The sequence below is a fragment of the Bombina bombina genome, chromosome 8 (assembly GCF_027579735.1).
Source record: "Bombina bombina isolate aBomBom1 chromosome 8, aBomBom1.pri, whole genome shotgun sequence".
Taxonomy (NCBI): domain Eukaryota; kingdom Metazoa; phylum Chordata; class Amphibia; order Anura; family Bombinatoridae; genus Bombina; species Bombina bombina.
Window position 1 is genome coordinate 174,186,431 of NC_069506.1, and position 12,545 is coordinate 174,198,975.

Below are 12,545 nucleotides of genomic sequence, written 5' to 3' on the forward strand. Positions count from 1 at the left end.
ATTACTTTGATATTTTAACAGACATGATGAAAACAATGAAAGGATATAAAAGGGAAGTGTCTGTTCTCTGCTTTCTAGTAAGAATGCTTTGTGCATTTGCTTGCAGGTTCCCTTTAAATACTGATGCTTGGGTAAATACCAACATGACTCCCTATGCTGTATGTTTAAGTAGTATGTTGCCAAACGACACACATGCTACCCAATCTCAGGAATGTGGGTGTGTTCCAGCTGAGAAAACCTGCAAGAGGGAGTGCACCTGTCACATTGCTTGCTAAGGACCCAAGGCTCTCACACTGCCAAGGAAGAGTGCACCTGTGTACAGTTACATAGCAGGCAGGGCAACTGCACCTGAGATACTGTTAGGATCTAACCGTGGTACCTCTTGACAAGGAATGTGCTGTGCGATTGTGGATTAAAACATAGGATTTGCCAGAGTACTCCTGTTTCAGATTTTAAGGTGAGTTTAAAAATGTTATGCATTTTATTCTTTGTAGTGCAACTTTACAGACAGGTGTTTATATGTATTTATGCAAAATTCTCCACAATTTTTTTACAGAGATTTTTTTTATTTTATTTTTAAACAATTCTGGGCTAAATGTTTTAGCTGCTGTAGAATCAATGGTAAACCAATCGCAGGGGTTTTTTTGTTTGTTTTTTTGTGTTATATGTATGGATTTAACTACACAAATTAATATTTTTATGGAGGTTAATGAAGTATACCATACTTAAATTTGACTGTTGTCTCCTTATGTTTTATAAATAGTTTACTGTTATTCAATTACACATTTTAGAGGTTTGTTTTTTTTTTGTTAGGGAATATTTGTTAACAATGGACTTGTGATCATTTTAAGTTACATTAACAATATAAATGTATGTTGCAGTACATGGAAACGTTTATACAATGGCATTTGATCAGTGTTTTTTTTATGGAAATACATTGATATTTTTCTAATGCATCATTTCAAACTTCAGAGTCAACTGTTCTAGAAAGATATAAACATTTGTGGTTTATTTTGTTTAAACTGGGAGAGCACAGTTACCACTCCAATTCCAAGACTGATCAGAAACCATGAAACAGCTTTAAAAGTCAGACCACTTGATAATGGAACAAAACCTGTCAGTTCTGCCTTTAGTAATTGTAATGTGGAGTGTTTTTGTTTTGAGGGGCATCACTTCTACAGTAAAGTTCTGTTTTTTATTCATGTATCATTACCTTAGTGACAGAACCGGAAAGGTCAGTCTTTGAACTGGTTTCTGTATCTGTTTTGATTTTGTTTCTGTTTGCAGATAGCCATTGGGATCTGGACTTGGAAATTAATCATGGTGTCTTATCTTAGTGTCTATAAAATGCATTCACATAGTTATTGTTTTAATATGATTGTGACCCAAAGCAAATTATTGATACTCTCATAACAAACTGTGTTCCCTGTTAGCCAAGAACTATTCTAATCTAAAATGGTTTGGTTTGATTCATTGATAGAAGAGACAAGAGTATTAAAGGGATACTAACCCCACATTTTTTTCTTTCATGGTTCAGATAGAGCATGCAATTTTAAGCAACGTTCTAATTTACTCCTATTATCAATTTTTCTTTGTTCTCATGTTATCTTGATTTGAAAAAGCAGTAATAAAAGGTTAGGAGCCGGCCCATTTTTTAGTTCAGCACCTTGGTAGAGCTGCCGATTGGTTTGCTACATTTAGCCACAAATCAGCAAGTGCTACCCATGTGCTGAACAAAAAATGGTCTGGCTCTAAAGCTTACAGTACTGCTTTTTCAAATCAAGATAGCATGAGAACAAAGAAAAATTGATAATAGGAGTAAATTAGAAAGGTGCTTAAAATCTCATGCTCTATCTGAATCATGAAAGAAAACAATTTGGTTTAGTATCCCTTTAATAAAGGCCATGGAGGGGGTAATACTTTTGCCTTTATTAAGACAAAATAACTAGACAGTTTGTGAAATGTAATTGATAAATTCAATATTGATTGCATTCCTGTTAATTGTTTATTGTACTCGATAATGAGTATGTTTTATTATACTGTGCTCAGCAGCAACAGTTTATAGTGTTTTGTTGCACTATAAAGTTTATGTTGTGCCAGTAAAATCTTTAGATAAATTGTCATTAGATTACAAATAGGGCATTTATATTTTATAACCAGTAGCTCTCCTACTGCAGAGATATATTTTATCAAATGATCTAAAGTGAAAAAGGATACACACATATCATTGTACAATGCCTTGTATCTTTTGGATTCCACTAAAATTAAATACATTTGTAGCTACTGATGTTATTATGTCATATAATAATAATAATAATAATAATAATAATAATAATAATAATAAAGAAAAGCCATTATACTCTTGTGAATCTATGTAGATAAATAATTTGCTAAGTTTTTCTAGAGAATATGAATATACCCTATAATTAGAAATGTGTATTAATTTTATAAGTACATGCTATAATGGATACATTTCTGAAATAAAAAATAAACTACGTATTGGGATAGATTTGATGTAAATATTGAAATAAATTTGAGGTAAATATTAAAAGAATTAAAGTGATATGAAACCCAATTTTTTTCTTTTATTATGTAAAAAGAGCATTCAATTTTAAGCAACTTTCTAATTTACTCCTATTATAATGTTTTCCAATTTAGCCACAATCGGCAAGCGCTTCCCAGTTGCTGAACCAAAAATAGGCTAGATACTAAGCTTACATTCCTGCTTTTAAAATAAAGATACCAAAGGAAAATTGGTAATAGGTGTAAATTAGAAAGTTGCTTAAAATTGAATGCTCTATCTGAATCATGAAATAAAAAATGTGTGTTCCAAATCCCTTTAAATTTGTGTTGGAAGCCAAGAGTGTCTAAGTCATGTGGGGATAACAGTAATTTCTAGCTGTTGTATTATTTGATCCACATCACTTAGGAATAGGATGAAAATAGCACATTGGGTGAACAAAATATCAAAAGCTAAAAATAACAAATATATCACCTAAAAATAACAGCAACAAGCCTGTTTATGGTGATAATACATTGTGAAACTTAACAATAGCTGGAAACTGCTCAAGCTGATGTGACTAAGGCTTTCTAATACGTAAGAGATTTTGTATTTATTTTTTTGTGGCGTTGCGTGGATATTGGAGCAGTTGCGCATTTTATTTGGGAGTGCAGCTTGATGAAGCAATTAGTATGCTTTGAAACGGTTTTCCCCTGGCTTGAGTAAACGTAAAATCTTTTGATCTGTCAGGCTGATCTGGGTTCTCAAGAATGGGATGCAGCTTCACAGGATATTAAATAATGACTTTATGGTTTACCGAATACGTTGTGACCTGTGAGAGTGCCCCTCCCTGTAAAGTATAAACAACACATGCTTTTTTTATCAAGGCCAAGGGGGAAGACCACAGCTGCATTTCTGTATATAAATGAGAAGTCCTCACAAGAGATTTGTGAATCTGGAGTTGTGCAGTTTGCAATACTCAGCAGTTCAGGTATGATTTGAGGCAAGGAAGAAGCTACTGGAGAATACTTGTCACATTTAAAGGGACAGTCTAGTCAAACTTAAACTTTCATTAGTCAGATAGGACTTGTAATTTTAATCAACTTTCCAATTTACTTTCATCATCAAATTTGCTTTGTTCTCTTGGTATTCTTAGTTGAAAATGAAGCTAGTTAGGCTCATGTGCTAATTTCTAAGCCCTTGAAGGCTGCCTCTTATCACATGCTTTTTTTAATTGCTTTTTACAACAAGAGACTGTTAGTTCATGTGGGCCATATAGAAAACACTGTGTACACGCCCAGGGAATTATTTAAGAGTTAGCACAACACAATAGTAAATGCAAGTCAATAAAAAGTCATGTGATCAGGGGGCTGTCAGAAGATGCTTAGATACAAGTTAATCACAGAGGTAAAATATATATAACCTTGTTGGTTATGCAAAAAGTCTATTGTAGACTGTCCCTCTAACCCAGTAGCAATGCATTTAAGGCCTCTCTTGGCAGACAATCTGGTAAAGGGACTATCTGGAGCCAAAAAATGTCATTCTCTAATTTTGTTAGAGCAGGTTATTTCTATAACTGATCATTGCTATGCTAAATATGTGTTTAACCCCCCACAAAAGGGGTCAAACACTTAGGTAAAGTCCTGCTCTAAAGCCACAAGCATTGCAGCTCAAAAGCAGAACACAATCAATCATTGGTTTGTCACTCCTGATTGGCTCACAGGAGGTTTCCTGCTTTTGAAGCTGCAATGCTTGCAGATCCCAAGCATGACTTTACCTATGTATATAACAATTTTGTGGGTAGGTTAAACACATAGGACTAGTTTCCATTGCGGTTGTAAACTGGTGTTAACATAAAACATTTCTGTAGACGTTAATGGATATACTTCTTGTTACCACTAGTTCACGCAGTTTACAACTGCAATGGATGGGAGTTTTGCATCACAATGTTTAAGAGACAATCTGTTTTCATTACAAATGCTGTAAAGGTAGTTTTGTCTGTTCTAAGAATGTTTTAGGGAGCATCGTGTGTTTCTTGCAATGCATTTTATTTTGTGTAGAAATAGAATTTTTTTTTTATGTAGCCTGATTCAAAAACTGTGAGTTGTTAAAATGAAAAATCAGAAGCCATAATTAAGTATATGTAAATAAAAAAACTAAATCTAAGAATGAACATTTCAAAAGATCTTGCAAAGCTTGTACCTATTTGCATAGAACATACAAGTCAAGGTTATCACATAAAACTGCATAATTTACACAACATGATTGTTTTTTAAAACTGAGTGTGGCCTGAAGTGTAGTAAATTTAAAGGGACAGTCTGCTTGAAAATTCTAATTGTTTAAAAAGATGGATAATCCCTATTACCCATTTCCCTGCTTTGCATAACCAACACATTTAATATACTTTATAACCTCTAGGTTTACCTGTCTCTAAGCCCCTGCAGCCGCCCTTATCTAAGTGCTTTTTACAATCTTGCACAACAGCCAGATACTGCCAGTTTGTGTGCCTTATAGATAACATTGTGCTCACTCCCGTGGAGAATGATAATGGTTTTACAACAAGAAGCAGCACTAATTGGCTAAAATGCAAGATTGTAAAAAGCAATGAGATATTGGGCAGTCTGCAGGGGCTTAGATAAAGATAATCAAAGAGGTGAAAAGTATATTAATATGACCATGTGTTGGTTATGCAAAACTGGGGAATGGGTAATAAAGGGATCATCTATCTTTTAAGCAATAACTATTATCAAGCAATATTTTTTACCTGTAATATGACACATGCCACAACGTACCTTGCTTAAAGTTTACAAATGTGTTTAGCCATTCCATGCCGAGTACTAAACACTTTGATATAAATTGTGGAAATGGGAAAGAAAATTAAACAATGCTTTTTCAAAATATTCAAAGACTATACTACTTTTATTTTGTGGTGTGTGTGTGTGTTTACTAAGCTACTGGTCCAACCTCTGGCTCAGGAACCATGATATGGTTGTTCATTTGGATTTTGCACTGGTCCTTCACTTCTCTGTATGTGTCTGAACCAGAGAAGGCAGCTATAATATTTTAATATTATTCAAGTAATATTCTGTAAATGGACAGTAAACCTTAAGTACATGCTAGACAGGGAGGTATACAGATTTTCTAAATGTAATTATGGGTTAGATTACAAGTGGTGCGCTATTTAACATTCCAGTTTAAGCATTAACTGTGCTAGAAGTAAGCTTTTTGTGCTCATCGGGTTGCGCTTGTATTATGAGTTGAAAGTAAACTGTTTTCGCTCACATGCTAACCTGATGAGCGCAAAAAGCCGAACTTAGAATATTGTGTGCGCATTCACGTGTTCCCTCATAGAAGTCAATGGAAAAAGTGGGAAAAAAACACCCAACTCGTGCATAAACCCAATAGCATATTTTCATGTGCTCTAACCCGACATGAAAATATGAAGATTTCCCATTCCAATGTTCTTCACATAGAATAATATCTTCTATTTATTCATAAATACATATTTTACATATATGTGATGGTATTTTGGTACAATATATATTTATATATACATGATTATATATAGATATATACATATATATGTAGGAATATCTATTTATAAATACTTAGAACATATTCTGCTGCAGGATGTGCAGAATATTGGAATGGGAAATATTTACAGTAACTACATAGTTAAAACCTTTATTAAAGAGACATGAAAGCTAAAATTTTTCTTTCATGATTTAGGCAGAACATACAATTTTAAATAACTTTCCAGTTAACTTCTATTATCAAATTTCCTTCATTCTCTTGGTATCATTTGTTGAAGGAGCAGCAATGCACTACTGGTTTCTAACTGAACACACGGGTGAGCCAATGATAATCGGTATATATATATATGTAGCCACCAATCAGCAGCTAGAACCTAGGTTATTTGCTGCTCTTGAGCTTAAATAGATAAACATTTCAGCAAAGGTTAACAAGAAGAAACAAATTAAATAATAGAAGTAAATTGGAAAGTTGTTTAACATTGCATGCTCTGTCTAAATCATGAATGTCTATTTACTTTACTGTCCCTTTAAATATGAATATTGCATAAATATGATTTTACATGTTTTTCTCTAATAAACTGCAAAGGGCTCCAGTGCACTTATGTATTTATGTGTTTTATATGTGTAAATATGTCTGTAAAAACATAAATACACATATAAATACATATGTAAACACACACACACACACACATATATATATAATTCAAGTGTAAATCACAATTGCGCTCAAGCGATTGCATTTACCTTCAACTTGTAATACCAGCGGTAAACCTGACGAGTGCAAACACCCTCGATAAACCTCTTATCACTTGCGCGTAACTGTGAACGCTCCACTCGTAATCTGACTCTATATTGGATGTTTAAAGAGCCATATAGTTAAAAATGACATGCGCTAATGCGTTAGATATGTAATTTTATGACTATCAACCCTGCTCTACTGTGTGTTTAACCCTTGCAAGTAGTGCGTCTAGTGCTGCTGATTGGACCAGCATGGGTTCCACTTGGGACCAGCAGTGCACCGTGGTTCCCGAGCTTTGCAGGGGTTAAACACACTGTAGAGCGATAGTCATAAAATGGCATGCTCTAATCCTTTACAGCATTTAGTATACAGTATTTTATATGGCAGATAGCTGGTAACGCTTCTATTGATTTGCAATATTAGAGTCAGTAAGGAGAATGTCAGCTCAGAACATTTCTTTATTTTGCTGCAAAAGATTTATTGTCATCTGGAATCTGTCACATCAGTGCAGGTACTGATGAATTCTGGGAGAAAACAGGTTTAGTAACCGGTTTGAAATTTACAGATTTTTATTAACTTCAGCTGAATTTGATATCCAAGAAGTATATTTCTTTGTTCAAGAGATTAGCAACAAATCATAAAAACATGAATAACAATGAAAAAGCTGATATGATGGTTTACAACAGATAAGCGCTGACCTGTCCATTAAATGTGTTGGTTCCTCTTATATTTGAAACCACAACCCTATTTTCTATGTCTATGGCTTCTCCATACAGTTTCAGCCTTTAATGTTAGTAGCAACCTTCAAAATGTTGGAATCGGAAAAAATGTATCTTTAAAATGTACAATGTTGACAATCGCAGAATATTGACATAAAATGACATTTACTATGTCATTGACGTTCTCCTTTGTGTCTGGTTTAGGGATAACCCTTTGACTCCCTGGCTACACTCCAATGTAGCCAATGTTAGAAACTGAACCCAATTTTTTTTCTTTCATGTTTCAGATAGAGTATGCCATTTTGAGCAACTTTCTAATTTACTCCTATTATCAATTTTTCTTTGTTCTCTTGGTATCTTTATTTAAAAAAAGCAGGAATGTAAGCTTATGAACTGGCCCATCTTTGGTTCAGCACCTGGGTAGCACTTGCTGATTGGTGGCTAAATGTAGCTACCAATCAGCAAGCGCTACCCAGGGTGCTGAACCAAAACTGGTCCAGCTTGTAAGCTTACATTCCTGCTTTAAAAAAAAATAATACCAAGAGAGCGAAAAATAAAATTGATAGTAGGAGTAAATTAGAAAGTTGCTTAAAATGGCATGCTCTGTCTGAATCATGAGAGAAACAATTTGGGTTCAGTATCCCTTTAAGAAAAAAAATAAAAAGCAATTTATAAGAAAATAGAAAAAATATGTTATTGAACAACCCAAAAAACATCCACTTTCTTTCCCCAGTTTCTCTAAAAACAATTAGAGACAAGTTGGGTTTCTTGGGTTGTTCAATAAAGTAATTATTTCTATTTTCTTATAAATCACTTTGACTATTGTTGATATTTTAAGACTTGTGGAGTAATCTGTTTATTCCCAGCACCATGCATCTAAATAGTTTTGCTTGCTCATAAAAAAGGAAGTGCCACTCTCTAACAATAAATATAACCAATGTGTTGCAGCTTTTTCCTGCCAGCTAATGGATTAACAAAATAGATGTCCCAGGATGACACGAGAGATTTTCGCCTTATTTTATTCGGGGGGGGGGGGGGGTAGCTGTCATATGATCAGAGACCACAAAGTTCTTAGAGATGCTACTGGCAATATGTTATCATAAACAATATTTCAAAATCTAAACCCTACATGCATTTAATTTACTATATAGCAGGGCCACACTTAGCATTTGAGGGGCCCCGGGCAAGACCAATTATTTGCTCCTTATTGCCCTTATTCTCCTTCCTCTTGTAGGGCCAGTTCCAACATTCAGTGTGTCCTATATAAAGAATAACACTATGTATTACACCTGCTAATACCTTAAACACTTCTTTATAAACAATATACAGGTAGCCCTCAGTTTACGCCGGGGTTAGGTTCCAGAAGGAATGGTTGTAAATCAAAACCGTTGTAAATTGAAACCCAGTTTATAATGTAAGTCAATGGGAAGTGAGGGAGATAGGTTCCAGGCCCCTCTCAAAATTGTCATAAGTAACACCTAATACATTATTTTTAAAGCTTTGAAATGAGGACTTTAAATGCTAAACAGCATTATAAACCTAATAAAATAATCACACAACACAGAATATATAATTTAACTAAGTTAAATGAACAAAAACATTTGCTAAACAGCATTATAAACCTAATAAAATAATCGCACAACACAGACTTCACTTGCATTTTTCTGCAAACAGTTCTTTCTATGCATTCCAATCTGGACTGATTTATAGACAGGAAGATCTTGTTCCTTTAAAATCTGCTCGATAGCTCAGGTCTGGTTAAACTGATTAATTTCAGCTTGCTTGGCTTTGCTGCAACACAAGCGGACAGCTCCACCTACTGGCTATTTTAATAAATGCACTGCTTCTCAATGCTTTTCAATAGCAGTCACATGACTGGAAAAAAAGGTTGATATTCTGAAACGGTGTAAATTGAACCGTTGTAAAACGAGGGCCACCTGTACAGGATGTACTATGCACATTCTCACCCCTCCTAATGACAGTGTGGGGGGGGGGGGGCATGCCTGATGCCCTCTCACCTTTCCCAAAAGTCTATAAACTATAGGACAATGTTTATCATATTCTGTTTTCTGGATCCTAGGTGACACATTGTGTGTGATTTATTTTTTATTTTATTATTTATTTAATTTTTATTCACAAAGAAAAAAATGCTTATCTCAGTGGAAAGTTATGTGCAGATTAAACAGTAGCAAATGTGGTTTTTACAGTCTTTGGTAGCTGGTTTAAGGCGATATGAAAGTCAAAATCATACTTTCATAGTTTAGATAGAGTATATGATTTTGGAATTCACTTCTATTGTGAAATTTACTTTGTTCTCTCAGTATCCTTTATTAAAAAGCATATACCTAAGTAGGCTCAAGAGGGCACTACTGGAAGATAGGTGACAATTGGTGGCTACATACATATGTCTCTTGTCATTGACTCACCAGATACGTTCAGCTATTGTAATTACAGCAAACAAGGTTTTAATGTACAGGTCACGGATGAAGGCGTAAGCCGCAACGCGTCTGCCCATTCTCTGTCTACATGTAGCTTGTTTTTATCATTTATTTAACCTTTCCATGTGTTGACAACAATAAATGTGCTATTTTGTTTTGCAAAACCTCTTCGTCTGAGACCCGCTTTTTTGCCTATATGGTTTAATGTAGTCAGAAAGTTTTCTCACACATTTGGGGCTAAATTACAAGTGAAGCGTTAATTTATTGCGTGCCCCCAAATGGACAAATTTGACGTTTGCGGGTGAGAGATAATAAATCACATAATGTGAATGGTTTTACCAGTTAAGAACAGTCCGGGAATTAACCACTTGGAAACTCTGATTTTTTTTTATTGTAACTCATTGTTTATGGCCAATTATACATTGTTCAAAGCAGTCATTGTTTAGTATGTAGACATATCTATTCCCTATGGAGTCCAAAACAAGTACAGTTTTCAGTATTTTATAACAAAAGTACAAATATACATTGAATGTATTTTGAAATAGTGTTATATTAGTAAACATTTTATGGAAGATTATATTTTGTGTCAACTCTGTGATTCTGTTATTATTCTTACTTACTTATTCTTAAATTTTAGATTTTAGAAGGGGAAATATATCAACCTCTTTCACAACACTCCTTTAAATGATTGTTTACTGTGTATTTGGCTGGTAAGGACAAGAGCAATAAAGTTTATTTGAAACCCTTAAAGCATTACAGATATAGAAAGGTACCTCCTTTGACCTTGTCACGTCAGCAGAAATCTGGCTTCAGCAAAGTAAATAAAATGACATTCTGTAATACACAATATATGTTCTTATGGTTGGCAATAATGCTGTTACAGTTAACAGAAATAGATGAAATATTTTCTAATCCAAAATTAAACTAATTTAAAAGTTTACGGTTCTTTCATCAATAGTGCTAATGAATTTAAAGCATTACACTTAATGTGTGTGTTTTCAGTCAGTATATAATATTTCATCTAAAATTAATTTCTTCCAGAGTAATGGAACAGTTTTACAAAGTTACTGTCAGTGGTTTACCTTTCAGATGGCAGCGATTAGAGTAAACGACATAAAGCTAGTGGAGCGCTAAATTATTTTGCTTCCACAAACGGCCAAATTTGCGGGAGTGCAATAATTAACCAGCCATTACATGTGGCTGGTTATTTTTACCGCGACCTTGTGGTAGCAATTAGCACTCTGAAAATTAACCAGAGATTAGAGAATTTTCTAAAAGTGCCTAATATGCCCTCAAAATAGAGAGCATTGTAGTTTTTTATTTAAAAAAAAAAAGTAGCATTTTTTAAAATAAAAAAACAATTGCACTAGGCAGTTTTTGGGGTCTAAAGTTGGTGGGAGTGGGGTGTTAGAACAAAAAAAAGTCACTGTGTGTTCCCTTAGACCGCAATGTAAATATATATATATATATATATATATGTATATGATTATGATCATATATATGTATATGATTATATACATATATATATGCATGTGTTAAGATGTGTACATATATTCATATATACATATATATTTATGTGTTAATATGTGTACATATATTCATATACATATATATTTATGTGTTAATATGTGTACATATATTCATATACATATATATTTATGTGTTAATATGTGTACATATATTCATATACATATATATTTATGTGTTAATATGTGTACATATATTCATATACATATATATTTAAAAATGCTGCTCATTGCTACACTACTTACCCCCTTCGTTGCCCGAGGTTCTGATGCCATCTGTGACATCATCAGAACAAGGCTCCATAGGAGCCTATGGAAGCGTGCTCTTGTGAGTGCAATGCTTTCTAGCAATACAAACGTGAGCTCGCGTTCGCATTGCAATTAACTTGTAACACCAGCACACATTATTGTGCGCTGGTATTACATTACAAAGTGAAGTGCTAATATCGCTTGCATGCACGCGATATTTAGCGTTCCACTTGTTATCTGGCCAATAGTGTACATGATTTTGTATGTTGTATCACGATGTATACTGGATATTTCAGTACTTAAAGGGACAATCTACACCAGAATTGTTATTGTTTTAAAAGATAGATAATCCCTTGTTTACCCATTCCCTAGTTTTGCATAACCAACACAGTTATATTTATATATTTTTTACCTCTGTGATTATCTTGTATCTAAGCCTCTGCAGACTGCCCCTTTATTTGTTCTTTTGACAGACTTGCAGTTTAGCCAATCAGTGATGGCTCCCAGGTAACTTCACGTGTACGAGCACAGTGTTATCTATATGAAAAAACATGAACTAACACCCTCTAGTGGTGAAAAACCTGTTAAAATGCATTCTTAAGAGGCGGTCTTCAAGGTCTAAGAAATTAGCATATGAACCTCCTAAGTTAAGCTTTCAACTAAGAATACCAAGAGAACAAAGAAAAATTGGTGATAAAAGTAAATTGGAAAACTGTTTAAAATTACATGCCCTATCTGAATCATGAAAGTAATTTTTGGACTTGACTGTCCCTTTAAGCACTGGTTAGAGAAAAACTATGTAAACAATAATGCTTTTATTAAATCATGCTACCAGTGGGGT

The 12,545-nt window shown here is 34.0% G+C and overlaps 1 protein-coding gene across 1 annotated transcript in view; it reads left to right on the forward strand.

The window, feature by feature from the left end:
• The first annotated feature begins 280 nt into the window (after positions 1 to 280).
• Positions 281 to 12,545, forward strand: part of EPS8L1 (EPS8 like 1) — a 190,044-nt gene continuing 177,779 nt past the window's right edge. The window contains exon 1 of the mRNA XM_053690709.1: positions 281 to 457. The gene's annotated coding sequence lies outside the window, so the exon portion shown is untranslated. The remainder of the gene's footprint in view (positions 458 to 12,545) is intronic.